This window comes from Heterodontus francisci, chromosome 42 (assembly GCF_036365525.1).
Source record: "Heterodontus francisci isolate sHetFra1 chromosome 42, sHetFra1.hap1, whole genome shotgun sequence".
Lineage (NCBI taxonomy): Eukaryota > Metazoa > Chordata > Chondrichthyes > Heterodontiformes > Heterodontidae > Heterodontus > Heterodontus francisci.
In genome coordinates this window covers 3,321,429-3,341,818 of record NC_090412.1, presented here as the reverse complement: position 1 = coordinate 3,341,818, position 20,390 = coordinate 3,321,429, and the positions used below count along the sequence as shown (strand labels likewise).

The 20,390-nt window shown below is 43.0% G+C and overlaps 1 protein-coding gene across 7 annotated transcripts in view; it reads right to left on the bottom strand.

Moving 5' to 3' along the window:
- Nucleotides 1-20,390, bottom strand: part of usp54a (ubiquitin specific peptidase 54a) — a 177,397-nt gene extending 157,007 nt beyond the window's left edge. For all 7 annotated transcript variants that reach the window (XM_068020393.1, XM_068020394.1, XM_068020395.1 and 4 more), the window contains exon 1: nt 20,212-20,390. The gene's annotated coding sequence lies outside the window, so the exon portion shown is untranslated. The remainder of the gene's footprint in view (nt 1-20,211) is intronic.

Genomic DNA, 20,390 nt, shown 5'->3' with positions numbered 1-20,390 from the left:
GCATGTTCCTGTGAGGAAGAAGGATAAGTTTGGCAAGTTTCGGGAACCTTGGATAACGCGGGATATTGTGAGCCTCATCAAAAAGAAAAAGGAAGCATTCGTAAGGGCTGGAAGGCTAGGAACAGACGAATCCCTTGAGGAACAGTAGGAAGGAACTTAAGCAAGGAGTCAGGAGGGCTAAAAGGGGTTATGAGGAGTCATTGGCAAACAGGATTAAAGAAAATCCCAAGGCTTTTTATACACATATAAAGAGCAAGAGGGTAACCAGGGAAAGGGTTGGCCCACTCAAGGACAGAGAAGGGAATCTATGTGTGGAGCCAGAGGAATTGGGCGAGGTACTAAATGAGTACTTTGCATCAGTATTCACCAAGGAGAAGGACCTGGTGGATGATGAGCACAGGGAAAGGAGTGTAGATAGTCTCAGTCATCTCATTATCAAAAAGGAGGTGGTGTTGGGTGTCTTGCAAAGCATTAAGGTAGATAAGTCCCCAGGGCCTGATGGGATCTACCCCAGAATACGGAGGGAGGCAAGGGAAGAAATTGCTGGGGCCTTGACAGAAATCTTTGCATCCTCATTGGCTACAGGTGAGGTCCCAGAGGACTGGAGAATAGCCAATGTTGTTCCTTTGTTTAAGAAGGGTGGCAAGGATAATCCAGGAAATTATAGGCCGGTGAGCCTTACATCAGTGGTAGGGAAATTATTAGAAAGGATTCTTCGGGACAGGATTTACTCCCATTTGGAAACAAATGGACTTATTAGCAAGAGGCAGCATGGTTTTGTGAAGGGGAGGTCGTGTCTCACTAATTTGATTGAGTTTTTTGAGGAAGTGACAAAGATGATTGATGAAGGAAGGGCAGTGGATGTTATCTATATGGACTTCAGTAAAGCCTTTGACAAGGTCCCTCATGGCAGACTGATACAAAAGGTGAAGTCGGATACAGAACTGGCTCGGTCATAGAAGACAGAGGGTAGCAGTGGAAGGGTGCTTTTCGGAACGGAGGGATGTGACTAGTGGTGTTCCGCAGGGATCAGTGCTGGGACCTTTGCTGTTTGTAGTATATATAAATGATTTGGAGGAAAATGTAGCTGGTCTGATTAGTAAGTTTGCGGATGACACAGAGGTTGGTGGAGTTGCGTTCAGTGATGAGGATTGTCAGAAAATACAGCAGGATATAGATCGGTTGGAGACTTGGGCGGAGAAATGGCAGATGGAGTTTAATTTGGACAAATGTGAGGTCATGCATTTTGGAAGGTCGAACGCAGGTGGGAAGTATACAGTAAATGGCAGAACCCTTAGGAGTATTGACAGGCAGAGAGATCTGGGCGTACAGGTCCACAGGTCACTGAAAGTGGCAACGCAGGTGGATAAGGTAGTCAAGAAGGCATACGGCATGCTTGCCTTCATCGGTCGGGGCATAGAATATAAAAATAGGCAAGTCATGATGCAGCTGTACAGAACTTTAGTTAGGCCACACTTAGAATGTTGCGTGCAATTCTGGTCGCCACACTACCAGAAGGACGTGGAGGCTTTGGAGAGGGTACAGAAGAGGTTTACCAGGATGTTGCCTGGTCTGGAGGGCATTAGCTATGAGGAGAGGTTGGAAAAACTCGGATTGTTTTCACTGGAACGATGGAGGTGGAGGAGCGACATGATAGAGGTTTACAAAGTTATAAGCGGCATGGGCAGAGTGGACAGTCAGAAGCTTTTTCCCAGGGTGGAAGAGTGAGTTACTCGGGGACATAGGTTTAAGGTGAGAGGGGCAAAGTTTAGAGGGGATGTGCGAGGCAAGTTCTTTACACAGAGGGTTGTGAGTGCCTGGAACTTGCTGCCGGGGGAGGTGGTGGAAGCAGGTACCATAGAGACGTTTAAGAGGCATCTTGACAAATACATGAATAGGATGGGAATAGAGGGATATGGACCCCGGAAGTGCAGAAGGTTTTAAGTTTAGGCAGGCATCAAGATCGGCGCAGGCTTGGAGGGCCGAATGGCCTGTTCCTGTGCTGTACTGTTCTTTGTTCTGTTAGCCTGACGTCAGTAGTAGGGAAAATACTAGAAAAATACTAAAAAGGATGTGATTACTGGACGCTTAGAAAATAATGATCTGATTGGGCAGAGTCAACATGGATTTATGAAGGGAAATCATGTTTGACAAACTTGTTAGCGTTTTTTGAGGATGTTACTAGCAGAGTGGATAAGGGGAAATCAGTGGATGTGGTGTACTTGGACTTTAAGAGGCTTTTGAGAAAGTCCCACATAGGACGTTACTAAGCAAAATTAAAGCGCATGGGATTGGGGGTAATATACTAGCATGGATTGAGGATTGGTTAACAGGCAGAAAACAGAGAGTAGGAATAAATGGGTCATTCTCAGGTTGGCAGGTTGTGACCAGTGGGGTACAGCAAGGATCAGTACTTGGGTCCCAGTTGTTCACAATCTATATCAATGATTTGGATGTGTGGACCAAGTGTAATATTTCCAAGTGGATGACACGGAGTTGTGAGGAGGATGCAAAGAGGCTTCAAGGGGATTTGAACAGGCTGAGTGAGTGGGCAAGAACATGGCAGATGGAATATAATGTAGATAACTGTGAGGTTATCCACTTTGGTCGGAGGACCAGAGGTGCTGAGTATTGCTTAAATCGAGAGAGATTGGAAAGCGTTGATGTCCAAAGGGATCTAGATGTCCTTGTTCATAAGTCACTGAAAGCTAGCATGCAGGTGCAGCAAGCAATTAGCAAGGCAAACAGTATGTCAGCCTTTATCACAAGAGGATTTGAGTACAACAGCAAAGAAGTTTCGCTTCAATTGTATAGAGCATTGGTGAGGCCGCACCTGAAATATTGTGTGCTGTTCTGGTCCCCTTGCCTGAGGAAGGATATACGTGCCATCGAGGAAGTGCAGCGGAGGCTCACCAGACCAATTGCTGGGATGGTGGGATGTCCTGTGAGAAGAGATTGAGGAGACTGGGCCTGTATTCTCTATAGGTTAGAAGAATGAGAGGAGATTTCACAGAAATTTACAAAATTCTTAAAAGGGATAGACAGGGTACTTGCAGAAAGGATGTTTCCCCTGGCTTTGGGGTCTAGAACCAGGGGACACAATCTCAGAATAAAAGGGCAAGCCATTTAGGACTGATATGAGACTGAACTTCTTCACTAAGAGGGTGGTGAATCTTTGGAATTCTCTGCCCCAGAAGGTGGTGGAAGCTCAGTCACTGACTAAGTTCAAGACAGAGATAGATTTCCAGTTGCTAATGACATCAAGGGATATGGGGATAGTGCGGGAATATGGCAGAGAGTTAGATGATCAGCCATACTCTAGAATGGCAGTGCAGGCTCGAAGGGCTGAATGGCCTACTCCTGCTCCTATGTTATGTTCCAAAAAAAACTACAATGAATTATCTTACAATTATTTATAAATATTAAAATAAACCAGATGTTGTATTTCTGTCAAATCTGCAGCAAGATAGTTGCACCAGTTTTTTTCAGCATGAACTATTACAAATAAACTGTGTTTAACAAACACAAACAACTGATGATAGAGATTGAGCTGGACACACGCAATGTGTTAATACTGGCTTTAGTTGCTGAAAAAATATTTTGATATAGCCTATCGTTGGGTAAGAAGCTGCATCTCCCAGCCTTACCAAGGTTAATGTGCTAAATTCTTTCTAATCTTGTTGAAATATTTTTGATTTGTTGATTTAAAAAGACAATAAATGGAAGACCCTTGGTATTCTGTTGGTTGCAACTTCGGTTATTCCGAATGTACAATAAGGCAACCATCAACATTTTTTCAGTACCATTATGGGACTGAAACAATCTTGAGCAAATCAAGAGGTCGGCAGCACGATACTTGTAGAAATGCTGATATAAATGTCTGTACGGCAAGGCACAGCTATTATTTACCAAATAGTCAAACTTCAGTTCAAAAGTAGGTGGTAAGGGGGGTGGGGTGGAAATAACGTCTTTCCCCCAAACTTCTCAGTGAGCAACTGACCGTACAGATCAGGAGGGTTCCATGTTCGAATCTGGTCTGTCTAGTTAGTTTATTCTAGCAGTTAGGAGAGCCAGCAAAAAAAAGCCAAGACTCACATTTGTTTTTACTATGCACAATATGTGATGCCTACCACCATTCACTATCAATAATAAATAGTGAGCACTGGGCAACTATAAAACAGAATCTCAGTGAAAGGAGGAAAAAGGAAAATTGGCTGCAAAAAAAAACTATAACCACTGAATCTAATAGCAACAAAAATACTGCAAATCAAAAAACAGAATCTGCTGGCAAATGGATGTCAGCAGCTGTCAATAAGCTAACATCCAAAACACAGACATTTTTTTTTCTTTTCAAATGCTGCCAGAAATATATATTTCCAAGATAATCTGTTTTTGTCACTGAAGGTACAAAAATGAAGAACTTGCAATTTCACACGGCTGTACAAAAACTCAAATAGAAATCACTTACAATGTCAATAATTTTGAGAGAGAAAACAAATCCCATTGTCGTTTATGTACTATCCAAAGGCCGTATGAATTAAAATGGCTTCTAAAATTTATCAGGAAATTTAGCCACTGACGATCAGAACTATACTAAGCAGGCGTGCAAATCGGTCTCAGTCAATAAGGCTAAAATTTAAGTCAGTGCCTCAGTATGAAAGAAACAACATCACTGGAATAGTAGACGTGCACCAGGTAAGGACAAGGTCAGGCTCAGCTGTTGTGCCTTCGCAGTCAAGTAGTCTGCCAAATGCTATCAACAGGACCTATATGTGAATAATCAATAATTGGTTGAGGTACCAGAGGGGGAACCGCTGCAACAGGTCTAACTCAACAAGCAGAGAAGAGGACAGAAAATTAGCAGGGAAAAGAAAAGTTTTTTTGAAGATTGATTAGCTTGCCTCCTGATCTTCCTTTTGCTAGGGAACCCCACCGACAGCACAAACATGATCAGGAACCCACCATGTGGGAATCGCTGGCCCAAATCTCTTCCATACTTGTTTATCAATTGTAACAACTGCAAGAAGTGACTTCAAAATTCTATAATCTATCACCTCAAAGCTGGAAATTATCTGAACTCTGTTCTCTTGAAACAAGTGTTACAAGCGCAATCATGGAATTCAATGATGCAAACAGGGAATCCAATTATTTACAGGCTGTATACAGTATGCAGTGGGTGTGTGTGACCTACACATGCACATTTGTGACTCACATTAGAACCATTCAACAAAACCCACCCAAATACTATTCTTCGTATAAATATTTTTGCAAGATGAACTTTCGAGTATCAATCCTACAATTATCTTCTACTTTGAACCTGTGTCCCTGATCCTTACTGTTTCATTTTAAGTAGTATTCCGAATTAACCTTTACCATACCATTTAATATTTTCTATACATCTATAAGATTATCTCTCAGACACCTCCTTTCCAAGCGATTCAGCTTTGATCTGATTCAATGGTTGAACAGACCCGAGGGCCTGAATATACTACTCATATTCATGCTGATTAACACATGGGAATATATTATTGCCATCACTGAGACATGGTTGAGGGAAGGGCAGAACTGGTAGCTTAATATCCCAGGATATAGAATCTTCAGACATGATAGGTGAGGGGACAAAAGAGGAGGTGGCATTGCACTGTTGATTAAGGAGTCAATTACTGCAATAAGGAGGGATGATATCTTAGAAGGTTCCTCTAATGAGGCCATGTGGGTAGAACTTAAAAACAAAAAGGGGGCAATCACTTGGCTGGGAGTGTACTATAGGCCTCCAAACAGTCAGGGAGAGATAGAGGAGGAGATATGTAGGCAAATCTCAGAGAGGTGTAAAACTTATCGGGTAATAATAGTAGGGGATTTCAACTTCCCCTACATTAGAGGGGATAGTATTAGTGCAAAAGGCTTAAAGGGGACGGAATTCTTCAAGTGCATTCAGGAGAGCTTTCTGAGCCAGCATGTGGAGAGTCCTATAAGAGGAGGAGCGGTACTGGGCTTAATTCTAGGGAATGAAGCTGGACAAGTGGTAGAAGTGGCAGTGCGGGAGCATTTCGGGGATGGTGACCATAACTCTAAGATTTAAGGTAGTTATGGAAAAGGACATAGAGGGACCAGAAATAAAAGTACTGAATTGGGGGAAGGCAGGTTTCAATATGATAAAACAGGATCTGGTCAAAGTGGACTGGGAGCAGCTACTTGTAGGAAAGTTGACATCAGACCAGTGGGAGTCATTCAAAAAGGAAATAGTGAGGGTTCAGGTCCAAAATGTTCTCGTGAAGGTGAACAGTAGGACCAACAAGTCAAGGGAACCCTGGATGTCAAAGGATATAGAGGATTGGATAAAGGAAAAAAAAAGGAGGCATATGGCAGATTCAGAGCACTGAAAACAGCAGAGGCTTTAGAGTATAGAAAGTGTAGGGGGGTACTTAAAAAAAGTAATTAGGAGAGTGAAGAGGGGGCATGAAAAATACTGGCAGACAAGATAAAGGAAAATCCCAAGGTATGTTAAGCGCAAGAGGATAACCAGGGAAAAAGTGGGGCCCATTAGGGATCAAAGAGGCAATATCTGTGTGGAGCCAAAGGGTATAGGTGAGGTATTGGATGATTACTTTTCATCTGTGTTCACTACACCTACTTCGTCCCTCTCCATAGTGGTCAGGGAGGGGGATTGTGATATACCTGATCAAATTAGCATTGAAAAGGAGGAAGTATAAGCTGTATTAGCGGGCTTAAAGGTGGACAAATCCCCAGATGAGATGTATCCCAGGCTGCTGTGAGGCAAGGGAGGAGATAGCAGGGGCTCTGACACAAATTTTCAAATCCTCTCTGGCCACAGGAGAGGTAACAGAGGACTGGAGGACAGTGAATGTGGTACCATTATTCAAGAAGGGTAGTAGGGATAAACCAGGTAATTACAGGCCGGTGAGTGTGATGTCAGTGGTAGGGAAATTATTGGAAAAAATTCTGAGACAGGATTAATCCCCACTTAATCAGGGATAGTCAGCATGGCTTTGTGAGAGGGAGATCATGTCGTACAAATTTGACTGAATTTTTCGAGGTGACTAGATATGTAGATGAGGGTAAAGCAGTTGATGTAGTCTACATGGACTTCAGTCAGGCTTTTGATAAGGTCCCGCATGGGAAATTGGTTAAGAAGGTAAGAGCCCATGGGATCCAGGGCAATTTGGCAAATTGGATCCAAAATTGGCTTAGTGGAAGGAGGCAGAGGGTGATGGTCGAGGGTTGTTTTTGCAAATGGAGGCCTGTGACCAGTGGGCTACCGCAGGGATCGGTGCTGGGACACTTACTATTTGTAGTGTCCATTAATAATTTAGATGTGAATATAGGAGTATGATCAGTAAGTCTGCAAACGACACGAAAATTGGTGGTGTAGTAAATAGTGAGGAGGAAAGCCTTACATTACAGGACAATATTGTTGGGCTGGTAAGATGGGCAGAGCAGTGGCAGATGGAATTTAATCCTGAGAAGTGTGAGGTGATGCACGTTGGGAGGACTTACAAGGCAAGGGAATATACAATGGATGGTAGGACCCTAGGGAGTACAGAGGGACCTTGGGGTGCTTGTCCATAGATCACTGAAGGCAGCAGCACAGGTAGATAAGGTGGTTAGGAAGGCACATGGGATACTTGCCTTTATTAGCCAAGGAATGGAATATAAGAACAGGGGGGTTATGCTAAAGCTGTATAAAACGCTGGTTAGGCCACAGCTGGAGTACTGTATACAGTTCTGGGCACCACACTATAGGAATGATGTGATTGCACTGGAGAGGGTGCAGAGCAGATTCACCAGGATGTTGCCTGGGCTGGAGCATTTCAGTTATGAAGAAAGACTAGATAGGCCGGGGTTGTTTTCCTTGGAGCGGAGAAGGCTGAGGGGGGACCTGATTGAGGCATACAAAATTCTGAGGGGCATTATAGGATAGAGAGGAAGAAACGTTTTCCCTTAGTGGAGGTGTCAATAACCAGGGGCACAGATTTAAGGTAAGGGGCAGGAGGTTTAGAGGGGAGTTGAAGAAAGATCTTTTCACCCAGAGGATGGTTGGAATCTGGAACGCACTGCCTGAAGGGGTGGTAGAGGCAGGAACCCGCAAAACATTTAAGAAGTATTTAAATAAGCACTTGAAGCGCCATAGCATGCAAGGCTATGGGCCAAGTGCGGGAAAATGGGATTAGATTGGACGGGTGCTTGATGGTTGGGGCAGGTGCGTTGGGCCAAAGGGCCTGTTTCTGTGCTGTAAAACTCTATGACTCATATTCCTATATGTGCACCAATACCTCAATTTTAAAATATTCATCCTCATGTTCAAATCCCTTCAAGGCATTGCCCCTTCTTATCTCTCTAACCTTCTGAAGTTCTACAACCCATTGAAAACTCTGTGTTCCTCCAACTTTGGCCTTTTGTGCATTCCTCCCAGCCCCCCACCTTTACCCCACTAACGGTGCCATACCTTCAACTGTATAGACCGTAAGCTCTGGAATTCCCTCCTTAAACCTCTGCACATTGCTTTTTTCCATTAAAACTCTCCTGAAAACAAACCTCTTCCTCTCCTTTGGTCTGGTGTCAATTTTTGTCTGATTATGCTCCTGTGAAGCACCTTGGGATGTTTTACTATGTTAAAGGGATCAACAACTTGCATTTATGTATAAATATACAAGTATAATTTTATATATAAATACAATTTTTTGTTATTGATATTCCCCCACACTAGGGATCATCATTCTGGCTCTTCTCTGCATTGAATCCTACAGTTAAATATGTCCTTTATTTTTTGGTGAATAGAACTGGACACAGCACGGAAGATGTGAGCTGATCAGAGCAGTGTACAGTTTGCGAATGGCATCCTCTAACATATATTCAACTGTTGTAGGTCAACATTCTGTTAGCTCTTCACTGGCTGTATACGTTGAGCATGAAATCAACTAAAGATCCTAGGTCTCATTCAACAATTGAAATATTAAGACAACTAAACAAGGTATTACTTAATAGCCTCTTTGAATTGTAAACTTAAAGCCTTACTAAAAGATCCACTTAAAGTTTAAAAAAATTGCACATGGATCAGAGATTTCATTTGTATGAAACATGTTGCTTTCACCTTGCGGAACTTTTAAAAACTGCTCAGTCTAATTGTGGAGCACCAAGTTGTGAGTTACGAGATCCTTTCACAGAAACGGTTTTATGCAATATTTCACAAATTATTCTGTCCTGAGCAATATGGGGAGGTGGTGGCATAGAAGTAATGTCACTGGACAGGTAACCCAGAGACCCAGGGTTATGCTGTGGGGCCATGGGTTCAAATCCCACCACGGCAGATTTAAATTGAATTTGAAAATCTGGAATTAAAAAGCTAGTCTAATGGTGAACATGAAACCATTGTGGATTGTTGTAAAAATCCATCTGGTTCACTAATGTCCTTAAGGAAGGAAATCTGTCATCCTTACCTGGTCTGGCCTACATGTGACTCCAGATCCACAGCAATGTGGTTGACTCTTAAAACGCCTAGCAAGCCTCTCAATTGTATCAAACCACTACAAAGTCTCAAAGGAATGAATGAAATCGGACAGACCACTCGACATCAACCTAGGCAGTGGAAATGACAATGGCAAACACAGCCCTGTCGACCCTGCAAAGTCCTCCTTACTAACATCTGGGGGCTTGTGCCAAAGTTGGGAGAGCTGTCCCACAGACTAGTCAAGCAATTGCTTGACGTAGTCATACTCACAGAATCATACCTTGCAGACAATGTCCCAGACACCACCACTACCATCACCATCCCTGGGTATGTCCTGTCCCACCAGCAGAGGTGGCAGCACAGTGATATACAATTGGGATGGAGTTTCCCTGGAAGTCTCATGGCATCAGGTCAAACATGGGCAAGGAAACCTCCTGCTGATTACCACCGACTGCAACCCCCACCCCTTGGCTGATGAATCAGTGCTTCTCCATGTTGAACACCAATTGGAAGAATTGAGGGTAGCAAGGGCACAAAATGTACTCTGGGTGGGGGTCATCAATGTCCATCACCAGGAGTGGCTTAGTAGCACCATACTTATCGAGCTGGCCGAATCTGTAAGAACATAGCTGCTAGACTGGGTCTGCGGCAGGTCGTAAGGGAACCAAGAGGGAAAACCTACTTGACCTTATCTCACTAATCTACCAGTTGCAGATGCATCTCTCCATGACACAATTTGGTGACTACCGCACAGTCCTTGCGGAGACAGGGTCCCATCTTCACAGGGAGGGTACCCACCATCGTGTTCTGTGGCACTACCACCATGCTAAATAGGATAGATTTCGAACAGTAACTCAAAACTAGGCATCCGTGAGGCGCTGTGGGCCATCAGCAGCAGCATAATTTTGTTCAACCACAATTTTTAACGGCATTCCCCCACTCTACCATTACCATCAAGCCGGGGGACCAACCCTGGTTCAATGAAGAGTGCAGGAGGACATGCCAGGAACAGCATCAGGCATAGCTCAAAAAGAGGTATCAACTTGGTGAAGCTACAACACAGGACTACTTGCATGCTAAACAGCAGAAGCAGCATGCAATAGACAGGGCTAAGCGATCCCACAACCAACGGATCAGATCTAAGCTCTGCAGTCCTGCCACATCCAGTCATGAATGGTGGTGGACAATTAAACAACTAACTGGAGGACGTGACTCCACAAATATCCCCATCCTCAATGATGGGGGAGCCCAGCACATCAGTCCAACAGACAAGGCTGAAACATTTTCATCCATCTTCAGCCAGAAGTGCCGAGTGGACGATCCATCTTGGCCTCCTCCTGAGGCCCCCAGCATCAAAGATGCCAGTCTTAAGCCAATTCGATTCACTCCACGTGATATCAAGAAAAGGCTGAAGGCACTGGATACCGCAACGGCTATGGGCCCTGGCAACATTCCAGCAATAGTACTGAAAACGTGCTCCAGAACTAGCCGCGCCCCTAGCCAAGCTGTGCCAGTACAGCTTCAACATTGGCATCTACGCGGCAACGTGGAAAATTGCCCAGTTATGTCCTTTACACAAGCAGGTCCAATCCAACCCAGCCAATTACCGCCCTATCAGCCTACTCGCAATCATTAGCCAAGTGACAGAAGGAGTCGTTGGCAGTACTATCAAGCAGCACTTGTTCAGCAATAACTGCTGAGTGATGCTCAATTTGGGTTCCGCCAGGGCCACTCAGCTCCTGACCTCATTGAAGCCTTGGTCCAACCATGGACAAAAGAGTCGAACTCCAGAGGTAAGGTGAGAGTGACTGCCAAAGGCAACAATTTGACCAAGTATGGCATCATGGACCCCTCACAAAACTGGAGTCAACGGGAATCAAAGAGAAAACCCTCCGCTGGCTGGAGTCATACCTAGCACAAAGGAAGATGCTTGTAGTTGTTGGAGGTCAATCATCTTGGTCCCAGGACATCGATGACCTTCCCTCCATCATAAGGTCAGAAGTGGAGATGTTCGCTGTTGATTGCACAAAGTTCAGCAGCATTCGTGACTCCTCAGATACTGAAGCTGCCCATGTCCATATGCAGCAAGACCTGGACAACATCCAGGCTTGGGTTGATAAGTGGCAAATAACATTTGCACCATGCAAGTGCTAGGCAATGATTATCTCAAACAAGAGAGAATCTAACCATCTCTCCTTGACGTTCAATGGCATTACCATCGCTGAATCTCCCACTATCAACATCCTGGGAGGGAGAGTCACCATTGATCAGAAAATGAATTGGACCAGTCACATAAATACTGTGGCGACAAGAGCAGATCGGAGGCTAGGAATTCTGCGAATAGTAACTCACCACTTGTCTCCCATCTACAAGGCACAAGTCGGGAGTGTGATGGAATACTCTCCACTTGCCTGGATGGGTGTAGCTCCAACAACACTCAAGAAGCTCGACACCATCCAGGCCAAAGCAGCCCGCTTGACTGGCATCCCATCCACAAACATTCACTCCCTCCACCACCAATGCACAGTGACAGCACTGTGTACCATGTAAAAGATGCACTGCAGCAACTCATCAAGGTTCCTTCGACAGCACCTACCAAACCCGCGACCTCTACCAGCTCAAAGGACAAGGGCAGCAGATTCATGGGAACACCACTACATGCAAGTTCCCCTCCAAGTCACACACCATCCTGAGTTGGAACTATATCACCGTTCCTTCACTATCGCTGGGTTAACATCCTGGAACTCCCTTCCTAACAGCACTGTGGGTGTACCTAGGACCGCAGCAGTTCAAGAAGGCAGCTCACCACCACCTTCTCAAGGGCAATTACGGATGGGCTATAAATGCTGGCCTAGCCAGCGATGCCCACATCCCAGAAACGAATAAAAAAAATTGTAAATTACTAACCAGTCACCCAACGTACAATTCTATTATGCAACAGTTGCTTCACACCACAATGTGCTTTCAGTGTTCCTTGGATTTCTTTTCCACCAGTAGACAAAGAATTAAATTATCCTTGAATTGGTCTGATGAATTTAACTGAATGACTCATTACATTGTGTTCAGATTAGATTAGAGATACAGCACTGAAACAGGCCCTTCGGCCCACCGAGTCTGTGCCGAACATCAACCACCCATTTATACTAATCCTACACTAATCCCATATTCCTACCAAACATCCCCACCTGTCCCTATATTTCCCTACCACCTACCTATACTAGTGACAATTTATAATGGCCAATTTACCTATCAACCTGCAAGTCTTTTGGCTTGTGGGAGGAAACCGGAGCACCCGGAGAAAACCCACGCAGACACAGGGAGAACTTGCAAACTCCACACAGGCAGTACCCGGAATCGAACCCGGGTCCCTGGAGCTGTGAGGCTGCGGTGCTAACCACTGCGCCACTGTGCCGCCCTGTGTTCAGTTAAGAGGCACTTGTGCACTGTAAGAAATATGCCAAAGATACGCAAGAGTTGAGCAAATCTTTTAACATGACAATCAGGCCTTCATTCAGTAGGCATACCAATACGGCAATTTGTTCCAGACAAGTTCAACAAACACTGGAACAAACAGAAGTGTTGAATTAGCTCAAACAAGTGCCACCTTCTATTCAACATTTCGGGTATGTTTTAGAGCCCATTTGTAGCACATTTACATTGCTGGTTTGCTGCTAACAGCATCTCTACAATCAGCACCAAATGTTGATTTACACAAGGTGGTGCTCATGCCACCAAAGGCAATGCACAAGACCAAAGTTTCACATTTTGCCTGCAAACATACAAAACAGAGTGCCAGACACATACATTTTTGGCTGTTGGCAGAAATACTCATTCTTGTCCCCTACAGTCCAATAAGGCACTACACAGCCTATGGTGATCTTATCTGGTCATTATGAAGCCCAGGAAAACAGCCTTGCATTGCAATACAAACAATTACGCGTGTGCAATTGTTAGAGAGTATAAACTTATATGGCCCACTTTCCACAACAACTGGAGCAGTATCTGAAGGTACAGAGTTTGTGATGAGGACCAAGAATGATGGCTTCGCTCTTGGCAATTTTTAACTTGAGGAAATGGCACCTCATTCATATACTCCTGCAGCAGAGAGACAGTGGAGGGGTTGAGAGACGATGATTCCAAATCTCTGTTCATCTCTTCCATAACACCGTGTTGAATCTCTCCAGTTAAGTTCCCACTGGAGCAGAATGATCAGAAATAGTTCAGGAAGCAACTCCAACAAAAGCACAGCATAAAATATGGATTTATACAGAACATCTTATTCAGAGAAATTCACACAACAGGTAAAAACATTATAAATTAAAAACAGCAAGTGCTGGAAAAACTCAGCAGGTCTGGCAGTATCTGTGGAGAGAGAAGTAGAGTTAACGTTTCAGATCTGTGACCTTTCATCAGAACAGGTCACAGACCTGAAACGTTAACACTGCTTCTCTCACCACAGATGCTGCCAGACTTGCTGAGTATTTCCAGCACTTTCTGTTTTTATTTCAGAATCCAGCACCTGCAGTATTTTGCTTTTATTTTAGAGTAAAAACATTACTGGGCAGGAATTGGTAAAAGATTAAGTGGATGCAGGTTGGGACCTGCAGTTGTAGAAAATTAAGGTAAGGTGCAACAATTATTCACATTGAACTCCAATGACTCATAGACTTTGCATGTTCAAATGGCATGATCAGACACTGGTTAGCATCACTGGCCACCTAACCACTTTGACGTTGGCCACAATGTTCTGTCCTCTAGCTCAGGCGTGACCTAGACACAGCTGTCCACGTATCTGTAGATGATGAAGAGGGCAACCAGGATAGTGATTGAAACCATTGTAGGAGATGTAGCTGTAACTGGACAGATAACACTGGAACCTTGCAAGGGCAGTCCCACTGAGCTGGACAACAGAGATGAGGCATTGGAAGAGGATGGTATGGTTAACTGTGCCACAGAGAGATAGAGGATGTGACTATGATTAGTGCTGTTTCAATGATGCAGCAGGAGCCTAACTGGAGGGATTCAAACATGGTGTTACAGAATAGGTGAGCATAGATTTGGAAGCAGCCCCTCCCTGGATCCCACCATTGCCTCTCTCCTACAAGAGTACATGAATGAGCCGCAATATCCTCCAGTTTAAAAAGACAAAGAGCGAAGCCGTCATCTTTGGCCCTCACCAGAAACTCTGTACTCTACCAATAATTCACAATCTCATTGTCTTATTCAACCCCTCTCCGAGCACCCTACCCCATATCCTCTCCATCGCAAAGATCGCCTAATTCCAACTACTTGGAACACAATGGTTAAAATGAGAAAGAACAAAGAAAATATATTTGGGGATAGCAGCCAACACAAATAGAAAAAAGTGTGGTGGATAGGAATTTTGGAATAATCACCCTTGTGTATTTTTGTTTACAAGGGGATCAACATATAGATGGGTCTAGTAAATAAACCTGGTCAGTTTCCATATTTTTCTTTAAATGCAGTTTCACCTAACCATATACACTGAAACCACATTCAGCTCAGTGCTGAACTGAACTTTCAACTTCAAAAGATTCCACAAAACAGCAACTCACTTTTGCGTTAATGCTTTACAAATATAAGCTAATAAGCTACGTAGTAGCAGAGAAATCTTCACTGTTCAAGTTCACATTTACTGGTGCAGTCTTAAATTTAATAAGAGCATCTCTTGAAACAACTCTCATTTTTGTTAAATGAGCAACTATATATCCTGCCACCTCCACACATCACTTATGTTAATTCTACCTGTCTGCATAAAGTCTGCAGTTCAAAATTCATTCAGAATAGTTTGAAATATCTCAATGTGATAAAGTATTAAATAAATACAAATATTAATTGCTTGAAATTTTTTTATATTTCATTATTTAAAATTATGGTGAACTAATCTGATTTATTAGAAGAGGGTCAAAAAGTATATTATTTTTTAATCTTGATACCCGAACAAGCCCTTTAATGCTTACAACTGCATATAGCCTCCATTCCAGCTTTGCATCATGATGCGATTTGGCACATTTATTCTTTCCTCCCTGTCTTGCTTTCAGGTTCAACTGAAAAGCTAGCTTACAACCTGCTGACTCAGCCTTGGGATGAAATACATCTGTTACTGATGATATATGGAATAATTTCCTAAAACTAGCTACATAAAGTGACAAGGAAAAAAATGATTTTAGATTACAGTACCAACCCGACCTACTTACAGTTAATATTAGTTGCAGTTATATCAATGGCAGATGGCTTATAATTTCAGGAGGAAAAATATAAATTTTACAAAAATTCAGCACCAACTTTTTCAGCACCATCTTTTATCATTGATAAAAGTTGTCTGAGCATAACCAGCTGCAAAATTCTACTCTAGGTCAGAAAGTTATGGCTTGAGCTCAACACCCACACTTCAAGACATAATCTGGACAGATGCAGTACGGAGGAATGCAGTATTGTTGAAGGTGTCCTCCTTCCAATAAGGCATTAAGAATGTCCAGAACAGGTTTACAGCACCCATGGCACTGCAAGCATCAGCAGGGAGCAGGGTGCCAAATTTCAATGCTGCTTGTAGGACTTTTGCTTTTCAGAAATTTAGAAACAACTAGTTACCTTTTTTTATTGAAATCTTAGTTTAGCATACCAAATATTGATCACATTTTAAAAGAAAACTTAAGAAGCAGATGGTTATTTAAAGATGTAATACTCTTCAGAAATCATAAAGCAGTAATATCTAAGAAAAAGAGCAATACTGTTGTAATAAGTTTAACAAGGTGACAAATGTTTGGTTTATTTAAGCATCAATGCCACTGAAAATTCTTTAAACATGCTGTGAATTATATACAATTAACCATCCAAAGTGTGTGGCATCTGTCACAAGAAGATAGTGCCAAAAAATTAAGGCACTGGCATAGAAAGTTATTACAACAAATATTGTCGAGAATACCCAATGTATCTGGTAGCTCTTAAATTTAATACTTTTTTAATTCTGAGCCTATCAACGCATTAAGGAACGACTGAGATAATCAGAAGGCATCCATGATCATTTTCAGAACTCCACAACATGCCAAAATGTGGGCCCATTGGGTATCAACTGAGTTCAGAACTTGGACTTCAGCACTGACTGGAAATAAACGAAAGAACTGTGGTGCCGATGGTCAGTATATTCAATCTCAACTCTAAGGGGCCTGCTCTCCAACACGGTAAATAATCCACATATTACATTAAAAAATCTTATATCTATGTACAATTCCATTATCACATTTTTGTCAAACCTTTGTGCCACTGTTCCGAAGAAGGGTCACTGCCCCGAAATGTTAACGCTGCTTCTCTTTTCACGGATGCTGCCAGACCTGCTGAGTGGTTCCAGCATTTCTTGTTTTTATTTCAGATTTCCAGCATCCGCAGTATTTTGCTTTTATCTTTGTGCCACTGTAGTGTTTCAGTTTTGCACCTTCCCCCAGCTCCTCAGCCTGCACTGCAAGCAACTGCTGTGCGCCAGCCCACCTCACTGCTTCCTAAATTGCCCTAAGATTTGGGGCTTAACTCTAAAAATAAAATCAAAGCATTATTAAAATAAGGGCAAAATGTATGGCTGAAGTATGAGCTGAATTACATACGTGCAACCCTGGTCCAATTATTTCCAGTCCTCTAACCCAACTTCACCCGAAGACTACATTACACTCAGAGCGAAGACCTAATGTAACAGGAGTCTTCAACACAATCATATTTCAATTTCATACAACAATAAGAGTGTGGACAATGTCCACAATTTTGAACTCCATGCCAGTACTCTCAAACCTTACATCACTTTCTGTAGCCTCTAATGATTTGTCCATAATGTGGATCATAGGAAATAGGAGTAGGACATTTGGTTCGTCAAGCCTGCTCCACCATTCAAATGGATTATGCTTGATCATCTACCTCTACGCCATTTTTCCCCACTATCCCCATATCCCTTGATGTCAATAGTATCCAGAAATCTATCAATTTCTGTCTTGAACATGCTCAACGATTGAGCTTCCACAGCCCTCTGGGGTAGAGAATTCTATAGCTTCACCATGCTCTGAGTAAAGAAATTCCTTCTCATCTCAGTCTTAAGTGGCCTGTCCCTTATTCTGAGACTGTGTCTCCTTGGTCCAGACTTACCAGCCAGGGGAAACATCCTATCCACATCTACCATGTCACATCCTGTATAAATTTTGTAAGTTTCAATGAGATCACCTCGCATTCTTCAAAACTCTAGAGAATACAGGCCCAGTTTCTGCAATCTCTCCTCAAAAGACAATCCCGCCATCCCAGGGATTAGTCTGGTGAACCTCTGTTGCACTCCTTCTTTGGCAAGTATATCCTTCCTTAGATAAAGAGACCAAAACTGTACACAATACTCCAGGTGTGGTCTCACCAAGGCTTTATACAATTGAAACAATACATCTTTACTCCTGTACTCATATCCCCTTGCAATGAAAGCCAACATACCATTTGCCTTCTTAATTGATTGCTGCACCTGAATACTAGCTTTTAGTGACTCATGAACAAGAACACCCAGGTCTCTTTGGACATCAGCACTTCCCAACCTTTCACCATTTAAGACGTACTTTGTCTTTCTGTTTTTTCTACCAAAGTGGATCACTTCACATTTATTCACATTATATTCCATCTGCCATGTTCTTGCCCATTCACTTAGCCTGTCCAAATACCCTTAAAGCCTCCTTGCATCCTCCTCACAACTTACATTCCCTCTGAGTTTTGTGTCATCAGCAAATTTGGAAATATTACAATTACAAATATCCAAATTATAGATTGTGAACAGCTGTGGCCCAAGCACCTATCCTTGCAGTACCCCACTACTAACAGCCTGCCATCCTGAGAATGACCCATATATTCCTACACTCTGCTTTCAGTCTGTTAACCAATTCTCAATCCATTGCAGTACATTACCCCCAATCCCATGTGCTCTAATTTTGTTTACTAACCTCCTGTGTGGAACCTTTATCAAAATCCTTCTGAAAATACAAAAACACCACATACATTGTATGCTACAAGTAACATCCTCAAAAAACTATAGCAAGTTTGTCAAACATGATTTCCCTTTCACAAATCCATGTTGACTCTGCCCAATTATATTATTTTCCAAGTGTCCGGTTATCTTATCGATTATAATAGATCCTAACATTTTCCCTATGACTGCTGTCACACATCCACTATCTCTATTGCCACCTCCTTCAATACTCTGGGATGTAGCTCATCTGGTCCAGGGGATTTATCAACTTTCAATCCAATTAACTTTTCAACTACTACCTCTTTATTGATACTAATTACTTTCAGTTCCTCATTTTTACAAGTCCCTTGATTCCCTAGTATTTTCTGGGATATTTTTTATGTCTTCCTTCAAGAAAACAGACACAAAATTATTATTTAGTCTCTGTGCCATGCCCTCATTCTCCACCACAGACTTACCTGTCTCCACCTACAATGAACCCACATTCGTACTTGCTAATTGTTTCCTTTTCAAATACCTAAAGAAACTTTTACAGTTCACCTTTATGTTTCTAGCTATCTTACATTCAAAATCTCTCTTCCCTTCATCAGTTTCTTTGTTGGACTCTAAATTGCTCCCAATCCTCAGACTTAACATTTTTTCTGGCAAACCTATAAACCACTTCCTGTGACCTAATGCAATCTTTAACTGGAGTAGTAAGAACCAAACTCAATAGATAACTTTAAAATAGATTGTGTTTAAAAGGAATTGACAGATACACAAACAACAAAAACAACACACGACAGATGCTGGAAATGTGAAATAAAAACAAAATGCTGGAAATGCTCAGCAGGTCAGGCAGCATATGTGGAGAAAGATAGAGAGTTAACATTTCAAATTGGTCCTTTTAACAGAAAACGCAATTTGTCCCACATTATTTTCGCCTCATTAGCATCACTGGAATTTTAAATCGCCACGTCAGGGAGTTGTACACAAAATATCTGTTCGTTGGTTGCCTCTGAACAACTTGAAAACACAAAACTGAAGGCATTAAAAGCACAAATAGTTCCCTTAAAATCATTTAGAATTATGAAATACGTTAGACCAAAACTCCCACTTCAACCAAACTCGCCCTCCCTCACAACCAAGAACAGACCCAAAATGCCGCATGCCAATACTGACCACCAGTCAAAATGGCCTAACTAAACTTGAAGGCGGTGGGACCAGTCTATCGTACAGGACAAGTCCAGTTGCTAAGATCTACATGATTGTACTCTGGTCTCTAAGATGTTGACCAAGATCAGTAATGCTACAGAAGCTCAGAAGGGATGGGTATGTTTTGGCTGAAAGCAGGGAGGTGACTGAATTTGCAGGAGATCCGATCACCATTGGCATTAAGTAGAAAATGTACTTTTATCACTTCTGTTTACCATATGGTGCTGCTGCGCATCTTTGGTGAAATCCTACACCAACATCCAGCAACAGATAACTCTGCATAGAGAATTAAAGATTCCCAACATTGGGGCATTTAAACATCCCCCTAATGCCGGCATATTAAAGCAGCTACCTTGACAACCAGTCCCGGTCAGGGGTCAGCCGTATTTAGCCGGGGTCAAGGGTCAGGAGCTCGCGCTGCGACCGTTAACGGTCGCTCAGTTCCCGCTCCCCGAGCGAAGCGGCCCTCGGGGCCTCCGGGCACCGGCTCAGCTCTCGCAATTTTAAAGGAAAAAAGATTCAAATGTAAAATTAAATGCCGTCGTACCTCGCGCCATCGCCAGCGTGCGTCCATCCCTCTCCCTGCCGGCTGACTCGCTAACCCGCCGTCCGTCCGCTGTGCTGCTAGTGCCAGTGTTCGCCTCTCCCTCAGTTTCTGTTCCCTCTCCCTCTGTTCCTCCTCTTCTCCCTCTCCTCCTCTCTGCCGCTCCTGGAGGAGAATCACCA